This window comes from Belonocnema kinseyi, chromosome 9 (genome assembly GCF_010883055.1).
Source record: "Belonocnema kinseyi isolate 2016_QV_RU_SX_M_011 chromosome 9, B_treatae_v1, whole genome shotgun sequence".
Classification (NCBI taxonomy): Eukaryota; Metazoa; Arthropoda; class Insecta; order Hymenoptera; family Cynipidae; genus Belonocnema; species Belonocnema kinseyi.
Window position 1 is genome coordinate 113,837,388 of NC_046665.1, and position 18,224 is coordinate 113,855,611.

Genomic DNA, 18,224 nt, shown 5'->3' on the forward strand with positions numbered 1-18,224 from the left:
AAGAAACTGTCATGCTGGCGTATATTATTTAAATGTGAAATTCACTTACGCTAATAAACCATTAAACCAACTTTTAATGATAAACTTGTAAATTGTAGAATATTATTAATTTTCCAAATTAACGTATACTAATAAACTGTCAAAATAACTTATACTAATAAAATTTCAAATAATAGGAATAAAAATAAACTGTCAAATTAGCGCATTCTAATAAAGTATCAAGCTAACTTATACTAATAAATTGTAAAATTGACGTAAAATAAAAATCTTTCAAACTGACTTATTCTAGGAAACTTGTAAATTTATATATACTAATAAACTGTTAAATTTTGGTAAATGGTGGTAAAATGAATTTTCCTCATAAACTTTTAAATTGACAAATACTAATAAATTGTCAAACTTGCGCATACTAATAAACTGTCAAACTGACTTTTACTAATATACTTTCAAATTGACAATTATGGATAAATTGTTAAATTGACGCATACTAATAAACTGTTAAACTTACTTATACTAATAAACTTTCAAATTGACGAATGCTGATAAACTGTAAAATTAACGTATATTAATAATCTGTGAAACTGTTTGGTCGAAAAAAATGAAAATAAAGCACGCGACGACTCAGCAGAAATACAGTTTCAATATATCGATAAAGTGAATGTGTAAATTTGTATATTATTATTCTTCTTATTATTATTCCTTTTCTAAATTCCATGTTAAAGATATTTTATTAGTATATTTAGATAACAGGTTCTGTTCTTGTGTAGTAATAACTGTCGTAAATCAAACGAGTCTATGTCGAAGCACTGATTATATGCTGGTAATTGCTCTACTTGTTTTTAATGGTTACTTTGCTCCCTATTCATTGTTTAGTAGCTTTAAATTACAGAAATAATTCATAAAAGTAACCATTTGTGAGAGCAACGATTTCATCTGATGTGCATCTAGTCCAAATGTGAAATTGTCAATATAGATTTCTCAAAGCAAAAACTTAGACCATCTGACGAGCTAATATCTAATGGTTTTGTCTAATTGTCTATATAAATAATTTATAAAACTATCTTTTGCAAATTGGAAATTCTAAAAGAAAAAGCAGCTAATGAATTTAAAATTAGACCTTGTACATATCTTGAGGTACAAGAACAATTTCTCTCAATTTCAATATTGAGGCAAGTCTCACTTTATTTAATGGAAATCGCAATTATGTTCATACAATTTTCCGGTTATTAAATTCTTACATATAAATTATTTTTCTATTTTATTATATTTTCCTAGAAAATAAGTGAATTATAAACCGATTTCAATTTATGAAATATTTATGATACTCATTCCAAATCATCCTGGATGATTAAAACTTTATTCGTCAGTCATAACCCAAGAAAATATAAACACATTATTTAAGCATTCCTTACACTTTTGAATTAATTAACACAAACTAGCAATATATTGAAAAATATTGAGAACCCACTTATGAATTTACAATCATTGTTCCCAGTTTCTGGAAATCGAGACATAAGAATATCAACCATAAATTTCCCATATTGTTGGTTCCGTTTATATTATATTTTAAAATTTAGATGTCAACCAAATTTGCTGCACGCGCATTGATTTTTAAGTTGAAACTTATGTAAATATATCCAGATATCGTTTTATTCCGTTCGCGGAATCGATATGGATACAGCCAAGCTAAAAACTATATTTTATGTTAGAGCCCGTTCATAAACTACGTTACCAATTTTGGATTTACCCCCCTCCCCCTCCCCCCATCTACCTCAAAGAAACGTAAGTTTTAGTTGAAGACGGATTTCATGAAATATATTTATATTGCGTCTTCAACAAAATAAATGGTTTTTAAACAATAAAACTATTTTTTCTCACAGAGATGATTTTTCAATAAACGAGTTGAGTTTTTAATCTAGAAAATCGATTAAAAACAATAGTTTACTTTTAAAGCCGAAAAGGTATGTTTTTATTTAGGAAATATGATTTCTCAATCAAATAGTTAAAATTTCAATCAACAGAGACAAATTTTCAACAAAGTAGTTGAACTTTTATCAAAATATTTTAACTTTCACCAATTAACGAAATTTTTAACAAAAGAGGGGAATTTTTGACCAAAAAATATGATTTTATTCAAATAGTTGAACCTTAACATAATAATTAAATTTTTAACGAAATATTTGAAATCCATCAAATAAATGTTTACAACCAAGAAGACCTCTTTTCCACTATAAGATCAATTTTCAATATAGGAGATTTATTTTTTACACAAAAAGATGAATTTTTCATAAAATAGTTAAATTTTAAAGCTCTAATATCATGTATTTTAGAAAACAGTTGACCAAATAATTAGATTTTTAACCAAAAATGGAATAGATACATTCACAGATTGAAAAATGAATTTATAAACGAGAAGAAAACAAATTTCTAGCAGATGAGTTAAATTTTCAAATAAGTAGTTTCATTTTCAACCGACGGTTTAATTTTCTACTGAAGTGGTGTAATTTTTAACAAAAAATATGAATTTTTAACAAAAAATTTGATTTTTAACCAAACAGTTTAATTTCCTTTAATTTTTTGAATCTCCATATCGAAAATACGAATTTTCTACAAAAAAGCAGAAGTTTTAGCCTGAAAATGTAAAGTTTCAACAAAAAAGTTATTTTTCGGAAAAAATGGTTTAATTTTCAACTAACACCATGAATCTTCAGCCCCAAAAAAACGTTTTTTTTTACAAATTAGCTCAATTTAAAATCATGTAGTTGATTAAAAATGATTTTTCATAAATACCTGTATTAGTTAATATTTTAATATGAAAAATATCAGCTTGAATTTTTTACAAAAGATTTAACACTTCCATTTTTGTCGAGAATTAATATTTTTCATTAGAAAATTCATTTATTTGGTTAAAATTCCTGCATTTCATTGAAAATTAATTTTAAATTGACCATTTGAATAATTCTATTTTATATTAAAAATTTATTTTTCTTAGTTAAACATTCAGTAAACTAGTTGTACCTTGAACTGAAAAATATCAACTTAATTCTTGAAACTGCATGCATTCTGTTAAAAATTTGTCTTTACTGATCGAAAATTAATCTTCTTAGTTGAAAATTATCTCTTTCTTTGAAAATTCTTTTTTTTTTGTGATATGTAATTTGTTAAAATTGCATATTTTTTGGTAGAAAATTAATCTTTTTGGTTAAGATTTTTCTTCCTTGAAAATTAAATGATTACAATGATACAATGATTCCTTTTTTAGTCAAAGTTTTTAGTTGAAAATTCAACTGCTTGTTAAAAAATTTATTTATTATGTGCAAAATTCTCCCTTTTTCGTAGAAAGTTAATCTACTTAGTTGAAAATTTATCTTTTTGTTTGAAAATTAAACTTTACACTTGACAATTAACTTTCTTTTGGTTGATAATTCATGTATTTTGTTAAAATTTCACAATTTTTGAGTAAATTATTAATTTTTTGGTTGAAAGCTGACTTATCTATTTGAAAATTAATCTACCTTCTTGAAAAAGAAAGAATGTTGCTGAAAAGTATTCTTTTTCGACTATTTTGTTGAAATTTCTTCTTTTTGGTTCAACCAAATGCTTTCATTCAAAATAAAAATCTGTTTAGATTCAAATATCAACTGTTACATTTCTGGTTCATCCTTTGGTTGGAAATTTAACTGGTTTGTTAAAAAATCGTTGTTTTTGGTTGAGGATTTATTTTTTAACTAAAAGCTTAAATATTTGATTTAAAAATTTATAATTTTAGTTGAAAATATATTTCCCTGGATTAAAATTTAACTACTTGAAAAGAAGTTTTTATTTTCTTTTGATAAACTATGTTTTATTAAAAATTTTTTGTTTAAAATTTTATTAGCTAATAATTTCTTTAAAATTACATTACACATTTATGTAAGAAAAATGGTAGTTTTTATATTGTTTAAGAATGCGGGATACGTAAAATTAAATAGTGTTATTCATTTCAACAATTCGAGAGTCAATTTTTCAATTTAGAAATTGTCAATTAAGTCAAATCTGATTAATTTTACAATGATTTTCTTACAAAGCAATTTGTCTTGCTTTGAACGAATGATTAAAATTGTAATAAAAAATATTAAACGTGCAATCCGAAGTAATTTTAAGCGATCGAAAGTAATGCTGGAACGCTTTTTTAGCATTTGTTTCTCCCTTGAAAAATTAAAAAAACACTTGTTTTTTTTTTATTTTATGAAAAAGTTATAAACATCTCTTTAATAGCATATATTATCTTATAAAAAGGAAAATTACTACTAAGTTTAAGGTGCACAATTTTTATTTTATGCAGGACTAACGTAACGTTATTCAAGTACTTTCTGCGATTTCTGTACTTCAGATGCTTGCCGGTACCTTTACCAACAGACATACACATACATATATAAGTTGGTATATGCTTGGAACAATGATACCAGTTTGACTGGTGTGGTTCCCCTCTGTAGTTGAAAGAGGTGCTTCATACACAATTCTCCACTGATGCATTCAGGTGCGGATACAAGCGACTCTTTTCTTAAGTTGATTTTTTTTCTTTTTAAAACAAGCTTTTATTTAAATATAAAAAAAAGGAAACTAATTCATTCTGAAAAGGGAAGTTAGGTAGCGTCCACAGTCCACATATTACGTGACACTGTTTTCCCTGATTTTTTGTCATAACCCTTCCTCTTTTGACAATTTGTGACTGTCAAGAAAAGAATTATTTATTCGTTAAAATTATTTATTAATAGTATTGGAATACTTTTGATTAGATGTTTTAAAACTTTTTTCTGTTCAGAATATTGATACAATTTAAAGATAAACTTAGGGGGAAGATTAGCTTAACAGATTGTGGGCCCGTCCATGATCTATTTTTTTCTTGTTGAAAGAATGATTATTTACTATTTTTTCAAGAAAGCTTCTTTTGAATCGTTTTTTTTTCTGGTACAAATTTAAATGAATTAATAGAACATAATAAGAAAATCCGACTATTCTTGGTTAACATTTTGTTGTTGAAAAGTCTATCATTATATTTTTGGTTCGGAATTCAGCTTCTTGGTTGAAAATTCCACTATTAGGTTAAAAAACATACTTTTTTTATTCATTTATTTTCGGGTTACAAATTAATTGTTTTAACTAAAAATGTAAATATTCCATATTCAATAGAAAATTTATCTTTTTCTGGAATATAATACAACTATATAGATGAAAAGTTATCTTTTTTAGTTGAAAATTCAAGTACATTATTAAAAATTCATGTATCTTGTTGATAATTCGTCTTCTTTTGCAGAATTTTTTTTTTTTTGAAAACATAAACTTTTTTGTTGAAAATTCAACCTTTTGGTTGAACTCTTTTCTGGGAAGCTTCTTTTTCAAAGATTTATTTATTTTTTTTGAAAATGAAGTTATTTTGACAAAAGTTTTTTGTGAAAGATTAGCTTAACAGATTATGGGCCCGTTCATAATCTATTTTTTTCTTCTTGAAAGAATTTTTTTTTTCTTTTGTCAAGAAAGTTTCCTTTACTTGTTTTTTCTGGTCAAATTTAAAATGAACGAATAGAAAACAATAGGAAAGTCCGACTATTCTTGGTTACATTTTTTTTTTTTTGAAAAGTCTATCATTATATTTTTGGTGCGGAATTCAGCCCCTAGGTTAAAAAAACTACTATTAGCTTCAAAAATGTACTTCTTTTACTTATTTATTTTCGGGTCACAAATTAATTTTTTAACTGAAAATTTAAATGTTTCATTTTCAGTGAAAAATTTATCTTCTTCTTTAAAGATTGTTTTATTTCTCTTAAAAATTCAAGTCTTTGGTTGAAAATTAAACTATTTGAAAAAAATCGTTTTTTGCTTAAAAAATGAACTACTTGGTTTCATTTTGAACAACTTTGTAAGGAACTTTGTTTCAAGATTCATAATTTTATTTGAAAACTAAACAGTTTGGTCGAAAATACACTTTTTTATTAAATATTCATATTCCTTAATTTGAAATTGAGCTACTTGGTTGAAAATCAACTCTATCTCTTAAAAATTCATATTTTTGTTGAAAATCCAACTACTTTGGTAGAAAATTAAACTATTTAGTTAACAAGTAAACTACTTATTCAAAGATTTAACTATTTCCTTCGAAAATTTTTGGTTTTGTTAAAAACTATTTTTTTTGGTCTGAAAATGTAGCTATTTTATTTTTTGTTAAAAATGTTACCTTTATACGTTGAAAAATCAACTTTATTTGCTAGAAAAGTCATAGATTTTATTAAAAATTCGTCTATTTAAGAATGAAATCAACCTTTTTTGTTGAATGTATTTTCTCAAACTGGAAATTTAACGATTTCATTTCTAATATCAAATTTACGTTCTTTATTTGAAACTTTAGTTATTTTCATGAAAAAATCAACCATTTGTTCAAAAATTAATGTATTATGTTTAAAATTCGCCTTGTTTAGTACAAAATTAATTTTCTCAATTTAAAATTAATCTCTTTGGTTGTAAAGTAAAGAAGAAACTAACTTTATTTGTTGAAAATTCGTTATTGCTGCATATTAAATGGCTTTTTTCCTAATAATTAACTATTTAACTTATCCAGTTGACTAATCTGTAATATCACTTGAAAATTCATCTCTGAAATTAAGAATTAATTTTTTGGATCAAAAACTTGGCTTTTAAATGTTAGCTTAAATGTTGGCTTTTTTAATTCAAAGCTAATTTAATTTTTTTAAATGCACATTCTTTGTTCCAAAAATAATCTTTTTGGTTGACGATTCGCCTTTATGATTAAAGGTTCAACTTTTTCTTTAAAAATTAAACTATTCCAGTTGAAAATTGAAATGTTTGCTTAAAATTTTTTGTTTTTTATTGAGAATTCGTTTTTCTTAGAGAATTAATTTCTTTGGTTGAAAATTCCACCATTTGATTAACATTTCGTTTATTCTATTGAAAATGCAATATTTTGACTGAAAATGCTAGGAATTTAAATATAAAGAGCATCCTAAATTACTTGAAATAGTTAAAAACAAAATTTAAAAAAAAAATCTTATTCAGTTGTCATTCGCATGCCTTGAAATATAATTTTGATTCATAAGAGGAAATTTTCGAGCATAATTATAATTCTGATTCTGTGAATTTTCTAAAATAATTAAATTTTGACTCTGATAAGGAAATTTCGAAACTCAGATGAGGGAGTTTTCGATAAAAATTATTATGCTGCTTTCCAACCTGGATTTTTAGAAAACATTTAAAGTTCTGAGTCAGGACATTAAAATTTCAAGAAGAAATTTGATTAATAAACTGAGAAAATAAAAAATTTACCGTGAGAAAACTTAAAAGTAATTTAAAATCATTCGTATCATATACACTCCGATTATGAATGACGATTAATCTTGGGAGAAAAATAACATATCAACCAAATCGTTTAAACCATCCTCATATAAATGTAATCGTAAGAAAGCAGTGCCATTTCCGGTTTTCGATTGACTCACCAAAACCGGTTAATTCGCATTTATTACTTTCTGAAAATATTAACGCTTCGGAGGTGCCTGCATGTAGTAATTATATGAGTTCAATTGAATCAGTAGAGGCAAAATATTTTTCATTAATCGTCTATTTTCAACTCTTTATCTTAATAATTTATAGACTGAATTTAAATAACATTTCCCAGTCGAATTGCATAAATCAAGGGGAAGTCGATTATTTTCATTTATCGTGTGGGTATCTATGGTACAGTGATATCAATTATAAATTGACAGTCAATACTCTATGCCTTTCTAGTGGAGAAATGATAAATTGCTTTTCATAAAGCTTATTCTCGGATGAGACATCTATTAAAATAGTGGCAGCTGATGCGCATCATGGATTTTTTAAAAAATTCTTTTGAGTTAGAAATATGTGTGCAATTTCCAATATTTCAAAAAATATTGGAAATTGAAAATGTGGGCTTAGTTTCTTTCTCCTGATACATGACATTAGACACGCACGCTTTGTTGGTGCCGTTAGTAATATATAAGGTCTGTTAAAAAAATACGCGGATTGAGGTCATAAAAAAGTACTTTATTTGGAAGTTACACGTCTGGGTCTCCTTCAAAATACTCTCCTCCCCAACACACACACTTATCCCAGCGGTGTTTCCACTTGTTGAAACAGTCCTGATATGCTTCTTTTGTGATGGCTTTCAGCTCCTTCGTCGCACAATCGAGTGTTTGGCCAAAAACTCACGAGTTTTGAGTGCTGAGTCGGTCATCAGGCGTGGCACAAATTTTGCAGTGACGTGGTGCCTCTTCAATTTTTCGGTCAAAATCTCGTAACAAGATCCAGCTGGTATCCCACACTCTTCGGCAAGCTCCCTAATAGTCAGACGTCGATTTTCGCCCACCAGGGTGTTGATTTTGTCAACGTGTGGGTCGCCAGTTGACGTTGAGGAACGCCCAGGACGCTCATCATCGTCAATCGACTGTCGGCCATCCTTTAAACATTTATACCACTTGAAACATGCAGTACGCTTCATGGCAACATCACCGTAGGCCGTGTTGAGCATGGCAAATGTTTCCGTTACAGATTTCCCGAGTTTCACACAAAATTTCACAGCAATTCGTTACTCTTCCAGGCTGTCAATTTTACAATCCGACAAACAAAAATAAACACTCTTTACTTAAAACCGTGTAGGTTATCAACAAATGAAGATATCTGCGACTGGAATACCGCGTTTGAAACAGCTGATCTGTACGAACTTAGCGACACCAAGCGGATTCTCCTGAAACCAACTCGAGCCGCGAAATTCAAACAGTCCCGTATTTTTTTAACAGACCTCGTATATCGCGGTGGGTCAATCAATCTATTTGAAATAAATGAGCAGCATTACAATATTCACCATTCGCCTTTTATAATAATTAATAATTTTTCCTCATCCCGTATAATTTTATAATAAATTATTGCAAACCTAAAAACCAACATCATGCCACTTTTCTGGAGGCCTGTGGAAAATATTTGTCATGAGAGTTGACGGTCGTAGTGTGGCGCACAGTAGGGAACAAGTACATTTTTTTATTTAACATACGATTTTGGCTGAACCTGTTTACCTATTTGGATGTTTTTTTTTAAAGCTGATAAAATTTAAAAGAAAATTGTCGAGCCTGATTTTTGAATTAGATTTTGATTTTTTTTTTATAAATCAACAAATGTGACGAAAAAAGAACTGTTTTTTCTATTTGAAGTTCCCGGTGCTCGTCATTAACAAAAATGGTTCAAATCGCTTTAGTTGTATAGAGTAACATTAGTTACAGTTATTTCAATAATAGACAATTTACAACAAAAATGATATAAACAATTTTTTTCTACGTTTTGCATAAATATACGTTTTTTAAAATAATATTGCAAGAAATTTGAATGGAAACAATATTATATAAAAAATCCTCTTATGATTATAGTTGTTTATATTATAAACAAAGTTAATGTACAAATGCAGTAATCGCGCATTTTTCGACAGAACAATTCGTTATTTTCTATCTTAACTTTTTAAATGAGGAAATTTGCAATAATTTTAGCAAAATTCATAATTTGTTGAGTGATCTTATGATTTTTAAAAAAAAATGCATTACTTGGGCATTTGTAGGCAGAAATATTCGATTTTTTTCAATGCCAGTCTTTATGATAACTTCTGCAAAATTCATAATTTTTTGATAAATTTTATGATTTTCTCAAACAAATGCATTAATTAGACATTTGTCCACAGAAAAAATCGTTTTTTTCTAGCTCAACTTTCTTAATCAGGAGCTTCATGAAAACTTTAGCAAAATTTATAATTTTTTGATCAATTTGGTGATTTTTTTAAACAAATGCATTATTCGGGCATCTGTCGACAGAAAAAATCTGTTTTGTTTCGAAGTCAGACTTTTAATTTAGATCTTTATGATAAATTCGGCAACATTCATGATGAGTTAATAAATTTTATGTTTTTTATACACAAATTTAACAAACAAATGCATTATTCGGGCATCTGTGGACGGAACAAATCGCTTTTTTCGATTTCAGTCTTTTTAGTGGGGAACTTCATGATGATTTCAGCAAAATTCATAATTATTTGATAAATTTCGTATTTTTTTAAAAACAAATTTAATAAACAGATACATCATTCGGGCATCTGTCGATGATTTTTTTTTCGATATCTTAATTTAAAAAGTTGACATAGGAAAAAAACGAATTTTTCTGAAGACGAATGCCTGATTAGTGCATTTGTTGATTACATTTATTTAAAGAAATCATCAAAATTATCAACTTATTATGAATTTTGTTGAAATTCTAATAAAGTTCCCAACTTAAAAGAGTGGCATTCAAAAACCCGATTTTTTCTGCCGACAAATTCCCTAATAATGTATTTGTTTATTGAATTTGTTTTTGAAAAATCATATAATAATCAACAAATTATGAATTTCGCTAAAATGACTATAAAGTTCCTAATTGATAAAAATGTAAATCGAAAAAAAAAGAATTTTCTGTCGAAAAATGCCTGATTACTGCATTTGTTCATTAAATATGTTTATAATATAAAGAATTATAATCTTAAAATTATCATTTTTTTTCATAAATTTGTAATTCTGATTCAATTTTCTTGTTAATAATTTTTCAGAATAAAGAAATATTTTGAAAATTAACCATGAATCTTGAGACTTTTTTCTTTTTTTCTTAAAACCTTTAAAAATTCTTAAAAGGCTTCTCATTTTTTGTTCATAATCTTAAAAAATATACATTTCATTTTAAATTTTTTGAAATATTTTCAGGATTTAAATTATTTTCGATTCTTTTCAAAGCTACTGAAACTTTTACAAATATAAATAAATTAAAAAGACATTCTTTTTGGTTGCAAATTCAACTGTTTTGTTACAAAAAAAAATGTTTATTTTGGTTAAAAATACAATTTTTTTCGCAGGAGATTATCTTCTTGTTTAAAGTTAATTATTTGTTGCTGACAAATCAACTGAAAATTTTTCCTGATGAAAACTTTTCTGAACATTTTTATTTCCGATTTAAAAGTTTATCTTTTTTAGCAGAAACATTGCATCTTTCTTGCATAAAAATGTGACTATTTCGTTGAAAATTTGTCTTTTTGATTTAAATTTAATATTTTGGTGTTGAAAAGAGAACCGATTTTTTTCTGGATGGAAGTTCAACCTAAAAAAGTTTGTCGTTTTATATTAAAAACTCCTCTGTTTTAGTATAAATTTCTTCTTTCTTGGATAAGAATGCAACTATTTGGTAGAAAATTTAAATATTTTTTTAAAATTCACCATTTTTATTTAGAAAAATTCGTGTTGTTGAATGAAAAATTCAATATTTTTTATAGAAACTTATTTTTTGTCGACAAATTTCAATTTTGGCCTCGAAAAGTTAACTGGAATCTTTCTAGATAAAAAAGAATCTTTTTTTAAATAAAGATTTATCTCTTTTAAGAAAAGATCATCTTTTTTGGATAAAAATGCTACTATATGTCAGAGAATTCAACAACATTTTTTTTAAAACTCATCCTTTTTGGTAAAAAAATTCGTCTTTTTGTATTAAAAATCTTTCTTAACAGAAAATTTAACTATTTTTTTTTAAATTTATCTTTTTGATTTAAAAATTCACCTGCTTTAGTAGAAATATAATTTTTTTGTAAAAATGCAACGTTTTCCTTAAAAATTCTTCTTTGCTTGGGTATTCAACTGTTTTGTTTGGAAGATTTGGTTAAATCAGTTTGTTATAAAATCATTTTTTTTTTAAATTTATATTTTTAGTTGAGAACTCATCTCTTTGGTTGAAAGTTGAACTATTTTGTTGAAAATTAATCTCTTTTGATTTAAAATTTAACTACTTGGGTAGAAGTTTAAGTAAAATTTTCAAAAATTTTATTGGTTGAACCCTTGTATCTTTGGTTGAAAATAAAAATTATTGGGTAGAAATGCATCAGTTTCATGTGAATTTAATTTGTGGCTGAAACGTCATAATTTTTTGTTTGAAAATTCCTCTCTTGGCTTAAAGGTTCAACAGTTTATATAAAATTTTACTTTTTTTTTTTGAGTGAACAATGTTTATTTTTTGTAAATATGTCTGTTCTATTTTATCATTCTCTTTTTTTCAAACAAATTTCATCTTTTTGATATTTTTTAAAAAGATAAATCAATAAATTTGCCAATTTCAAATTTGTATCTTAAATACTGTTTCATTCCGTTTATAAATGATTATATAGTTAAAGTATTACAAGATTAAAATGCAGGTATTCAAATAGTAATGGTCAAGGAAAATGAAAAATTAGTCAAGGAAAAACAGAAGATTTGGAAAACAAAGTTCTCGGACACCTTGTCCGATTGTACTAGAAATAAGTATCAAAACATTTCTGGAAACTAAAAATTACGTACAGTAAGGGGCGGGGGGAAAGGTATGTAGAAATATTGTCCTTTTGTTTTGTTACAGGGGGGGGGGGGGGGGTCTTACAGAAAGTCTATAATCCGTTACGTAATTTAAGTACGGCCCCTAAGATTTGTTTGAAATTGATTGATCGACCGCGTAGTAGCGATAAACTGTACTAACAGGGCTAACCAAACGTGCAAAGTTATTGTTGTGTTTATAAATCTTCACAGTGTTCTTAAGTGGTTTTCGGCTTGCTTAGTCTCATTTTCCCGGGCCAAATTTTTTTTATATAAAACAAAAATGCACATCTTTTTACCAAATGAAACGAGTTTATGTGGTCCGTGATCAGAAAAAAGAACATTCGTTTTTTTACCAGGAGACACTATCTTCCCTCTACGACATTACTAGACAGTTGCCTTTGAAATGGAACGCTCCACCTGCAATGGTGAAGATTATGGAGAAGGTTGCGTGCTTACCAACAACTTCCAGTTTTTACAAGTGTACCACTTTCAGCATTGCACACTGGAAAAGTAAAGCCTTACCACCTCTGGTATAAATAAAATCCGTTAATTTTTGAACTTTCTCCGATGCAAATTCCACGGCCATTGCCTTCCATCTTTATTTGCAACAAGAAAAATCTCTTTTCACCTGTTTTCGTATTTTCTAAATCGAATGAACTACATAAACAGAAGCTGGTTGTTCCGCTTGTCCACATTATTGACACATTGATATCCTTACTGGAATCTTGTCGCCTTATTAAATTCCTAAGTATTTAGAAGATCCATCTTCGTAAATGTGAAAGAGAGTTGACAGTGCTGTCAGTGTTGCAACAGAAACGGCTACCAACCATCTGGTTATTGTGCGATTGTAGTTGCACTACAGGTAAAACCTGTCCCTGACAGATCCGAGGGACAACCAACTCCATCCTAGAACAGACTCAAGTACTTGCTGACTTGAGATTTTTTGTGGGCTGTAATTAACCGAGGGAAGTGACAGTGACAAAAAGTTGTAAAAGTGGCGAATGAATAGGCCTTAAATCAGTTGGTAGCCTTTTAGCCTTTCCAACATTGATAATGCTTTTGTTCCATCGAAACCGCTGACACGGATCGTTTGATTCGCGGCACTCTTTATTGACTCTGTAAACACACGCCAATTAATTCCGTTCAATCTTGAATTGAGCTTGAGACAGTGAAGTCATCTTTATTGTCTCATTTCCATTAAGATTGCTTTCAATAAAATCAGAATTTACGTACTAGCTTCTAGATCTCTTTCGATGAAGTAGGATTTGGAATATTTATAAAACGTTTATGAATATCAGGGATCATATTGATAGGTTCTAAAAATTTTAGGCTTTGTGCCATTACCGTTAAGGAAAAGTCTATCATCTTATTTAAAATAAGCTTTAATATATCTTTCTGCTACGGATAAGAATTAGGCTAACTTCATTTAGTTAAGTTTTCAGGAGGAATAAATAACTTATTATTTTTCGGAACATTTCCTACGAATTCAAAACTCCAGTATTTTGGATTACAGTTTATAACGTAATTTAGGTTCCTATAACATTTAGAACAAGAATTTTTTAATGATTTTTATTTCTTTTAAGACTTTCACGTGTTTACTAAATTTAATACAAACTTAAGCTAGCCTAATTCTTATCCGTAGAGGAAAGATAGACTGAACCTTATTTGTAATAAGATGATAGACATTTTCTTAACGGTAACGGAACAATAGCTTAATATTCATAGAATCCATCAATATACATTAGAAAACAAAATACGCTTAAAAATATTCTGTTGGATAATACCTATTGTATGTATTTCTTAAAAATTTTATTCGATAATTTTGCTTATTTGAAGGATATCATAGATTATCAAACATATTGTTTTTCGAATTAATAAATTAAATTCCCTTCTTCACCCAAAACTTATACCATTGACCGGATATTATTCCTGCAATCATCAATATCTAATCTTAATTACACGACTACTTAACTATATCTCTATAATTAAAAAAATCCTACAGTGTCTCCTTCTCTTAGAAAACCACTTTCCAATCTAGCAAAAGTGAAAATCGACATCTTCTATGGCAGATGATTATCGGTAGCTAATATTATTTAATTAATATCAAATAAGCTCAAAGAGAGATAATCTTTGAATGTGGTTTATTAATTATTAAGGTGGCCTTTGCGCTCCATGTTACTCTCACTCGTATTCAGCCTCATCGATACACTGACAAGAACCTGCCTATTTATGTCAACCTGACAACCCCCACTATCTGAAATGCAAATTGAATCGGATGAACCTGGCCCCCGGCTCGGTTGGGAATATAAACAGTACTTGTTGTGGGGAGCGCTTTATGCTAAGACTTGGTTTAACGACATATATGCACCCAAGAAAGACGCTATCAACATGTAGATATGTGCATGCCTCCAACATGCTGTTGTTGGTGAGCTTCAAGTTAGTTCACTCCCCTCATTCGGGCATTCGTGTCTACTACGGTTCAAGCACTACCTGTGGCTGAAATCATTGTATTCACAATCAATAAATTTTAGAGGGAAAACTCGGATTTTTATTAGAACTAATTTTTGGTTCCTAAGTAGCTGCAGCAAAAAGAACTCCCCTTGTTGAAAAGGAACACTTTCATTAGGTCCTCTTAGCCTATTGTTTTTTGTTAGTATATCTTGCTACAATAATCTGCTAGAAGACCACATTTCCAGTTTTCCTGGCTCTACTACATAGTCTCTTAGATTCTTTTTTCAAAGCCTGAAGTCTACAATCCCATAAAGGATCATCTTTTTCTGCTTTTATAATAAGAAGCTGACAATCATCCGAATGAGATTTACCTATGGCCATCTACACTACATCCACAGCAAACCAGCTGATGAATTCATCTAATCCTCCAAGGAATAATGACCAAAGACTCTCTAAGATCTTTCCTATGTTTGTCTCAATCAGGAAAACGTTTTTTAATACCAAAAAGATGGTTTAACCAAACACTTTGTTACATTTAAGCAAACGAATTTGTTTTACAGAACAAAAAGTTTGCTTCTTTAACCATTTTTCTGAAATAATCCAAATACAATGAACGAAACTATTTTGTTGAAAGAAGACATTTTTAATTCGAGGTTTAATTTCCTAAATCTTTTGTTGCAGAGTTGGTAAATTACTGATCTTCTTTTTATGTTTATTCTCGTGACAGCAGATTTTGTCATCACATGTGTTGCTTTATAAAAGAGCTAACAAAAAATTTTGACCGTATTTTCAGGTGAGAGCATTTAAGAAGCGACATTGCGTTACACAATTTGTCAATGTGTCTGATTGTTCTCTTTTTATCATCACAGCCACAATTATTGCAAACATCAGTATTATCTAACATTGTATTTTAGACGGAGAATTTTTCCTGACGTAGCAACAAAATATTATGTGATGAGATTCTAACTTTTCAAAATCTTAAACAATGTAGATTACCGGGAAAGTGTTTTTCAAGTTCCTATTTTTGCATGCTTGATCAATTGTTCATAATTTTTAGAGCTAGCATCTATTATTATATAACGGTTAGGATTAACATCTGCTTTTTCTTGTAAATAACGGTGAAATAATTTAATGTATATACAACTGTACTCTACATTAATTCAATATATGCTCTGTTGAAAGGTTGTCACGTCTGCGTAGATTTCCTACTTGATTGATTTCTACACGGTCTGCTTCACAGTTTGCTGCTTTGCATGCTTCAACGTATGCTTGTTCATCTATTATTAGTCAGTTCATTTCTACACTGAAAAAATGGTTAGTTGAGCCAACTATTTAGTTAGTAAGATGTGGTACTGCCATTTTATTAGTTGATGCTGCTATTTTATTAGTTGGCACAACAATCCCATTAGTTGTAGTGAATATTCAGTTAGTACCAGCAACTAAGTAAATGGTTGTCCCAACTAACAAAATAGCAGTGCCATATCTTACAAACTGATTATTCGGCAAAACTAAACATTTTTTTCAGTGTAGTTTGTGTGCAGCTGCAACTTTCTCGTGTGCATGAATAAGTTACAAAACAATGTCTGGTCCTAATTTCTGAAATTCATCTTGATTCAGAGTATACCACTATTCTTAAATTTTTTCATATATGGCAAATATTTTTTTGTTCTGAAACAAAAGCATAGCGCTTTAATATATAAAGTTACCATTTCCAGAGGAAATAAATCCGTCATTTTATATTTTTCAGAAGTTAAATATGAACACGTGCCACCGAGCACTTCAAATTTCCATCTGATTAATATGAGGAAATTTTGGTATATGAAATAAAAAAATACTATTAACTTTTATTTTCAACTTACCCCCACCCCTCGGCAGCACTCCAAATATGACCCCAAAAAACTATATTTTTACGTATCATTGTTCATTTTTAGCAATTTCTATCGCCTTTTTCATACAAATACTTACTAATGGACAATTTTAATATTAGACATGACTTTCTGAATAATGTTAAATTGTTAAAATAAGTGTAACTTATTTAAACATATATTTATTCAAGAAAATTTTTAAAATAATCGTATTTTCTGATTGCAATGGAATATTTAGTCATTGTTTGGATTAGTACATTTTTTTAAAACAGTACGTAATCATTAAAACAATTATTGAGGTTTTATTTACAAAATTTCTCAAAATTGAGTCACAGATGTCCATTTCTTTATCAAATTGGTATCCTATGCTACTTTTTGTTTAATAATTAGGAAATTTGTATACATTTATTCTAATTTTAAAAAATCTCTATTTTTTCAAACAATTGTTTTTTCCTCAAGCATTTTTTTTTTGATAACTTAAAAAAAGTAAAGAAAATAGAATAAATACATTTATTTTTTTGAATGTATAGCGTATGGAAAAAATTAATTAACAATATTTTTGGGCCAAATACAATTTTTTCTTTCTGATATCTCAAAACTGTTTTCTGTGATTTTTTCCTACTTTTGGTGAGTACTGTATTTGCTTCTTATTTCTCGTTATCAAAAACTTAAAGTCCAATCTTAATTTAACACCTCTTCCAGCAGAATTATTCACTACTAAAATTTCCAAATTGGCTTATCTTATGCTTTTCATTATACATAAAAATTGTTCTAATTGTACAAAGCTACCTAAAGTAATGTTTTAATTATTTTAATGATTATAAATTACCTAAAATATAGCACTTTGTCCAGAGAAATGTTGAAACTTGAATCATAATTTTTATTAGTAAATGTACTTTATTTATAATGTAATCATAGTAAATATTGTAAAAATATGAAAAGTGCAATAATGCACTTGTATAATTTAAATTTTATTATGACTTTTATATTATTCATTTAATTAAATTAAATTAAATTTAATTTAATTTAATTTAATTTAACAAATTTATACAGGGTCATTTTTTAACTTGAAACGTTTAATTCCTAACATTTTTTCATAGAGTGCTTATTTTTCGAGATATTTGAACGTTTCAAGTTAAAAAAATCAACCTGTATATAGTGTGTGTATGTATGTATATTTCAGAGCGTTATGAACAATATATATTTTGATGTATATTATTATATGATATATACCATATATGTATATATATATATATATCATGTCATAACGCTGTTAAATTTCTTTAATAATTAACAATACTAATAAATGACGAGAGAAAAGTAAAATAAAAATTAGAGATAAACAAGGACATGTACATTGTTTTGTTTCCGAAATTTTGTGTAATTTTTGCGAAAAATTGTGTGAAGGAAAATGACTAGAAGTTACTCGATCGGATACAAGATAATCTATTTTAGAGTGAGACTTGAATTGGGTAAGCTACATAAAATTATTAAGAAGTCGTTT

At 28.0% G+C, this 18,224-nt stretch overlaps 1 protein-coding gene across 1 annotated transcript in view; it reads left to right on the plus strand.

The window, feature by feature from the left end:
• The window catches only part of LOC117180699 (ankyrin repeat domain-containing protein 6), a 451,003-nt gene that overhangs the window by 57,378 nt on the left and 375,401 nt on the right, over positions 1 to 18,224 (plus strand). The gene's annotated exons all lie outside the window — the stretch shown is intronic.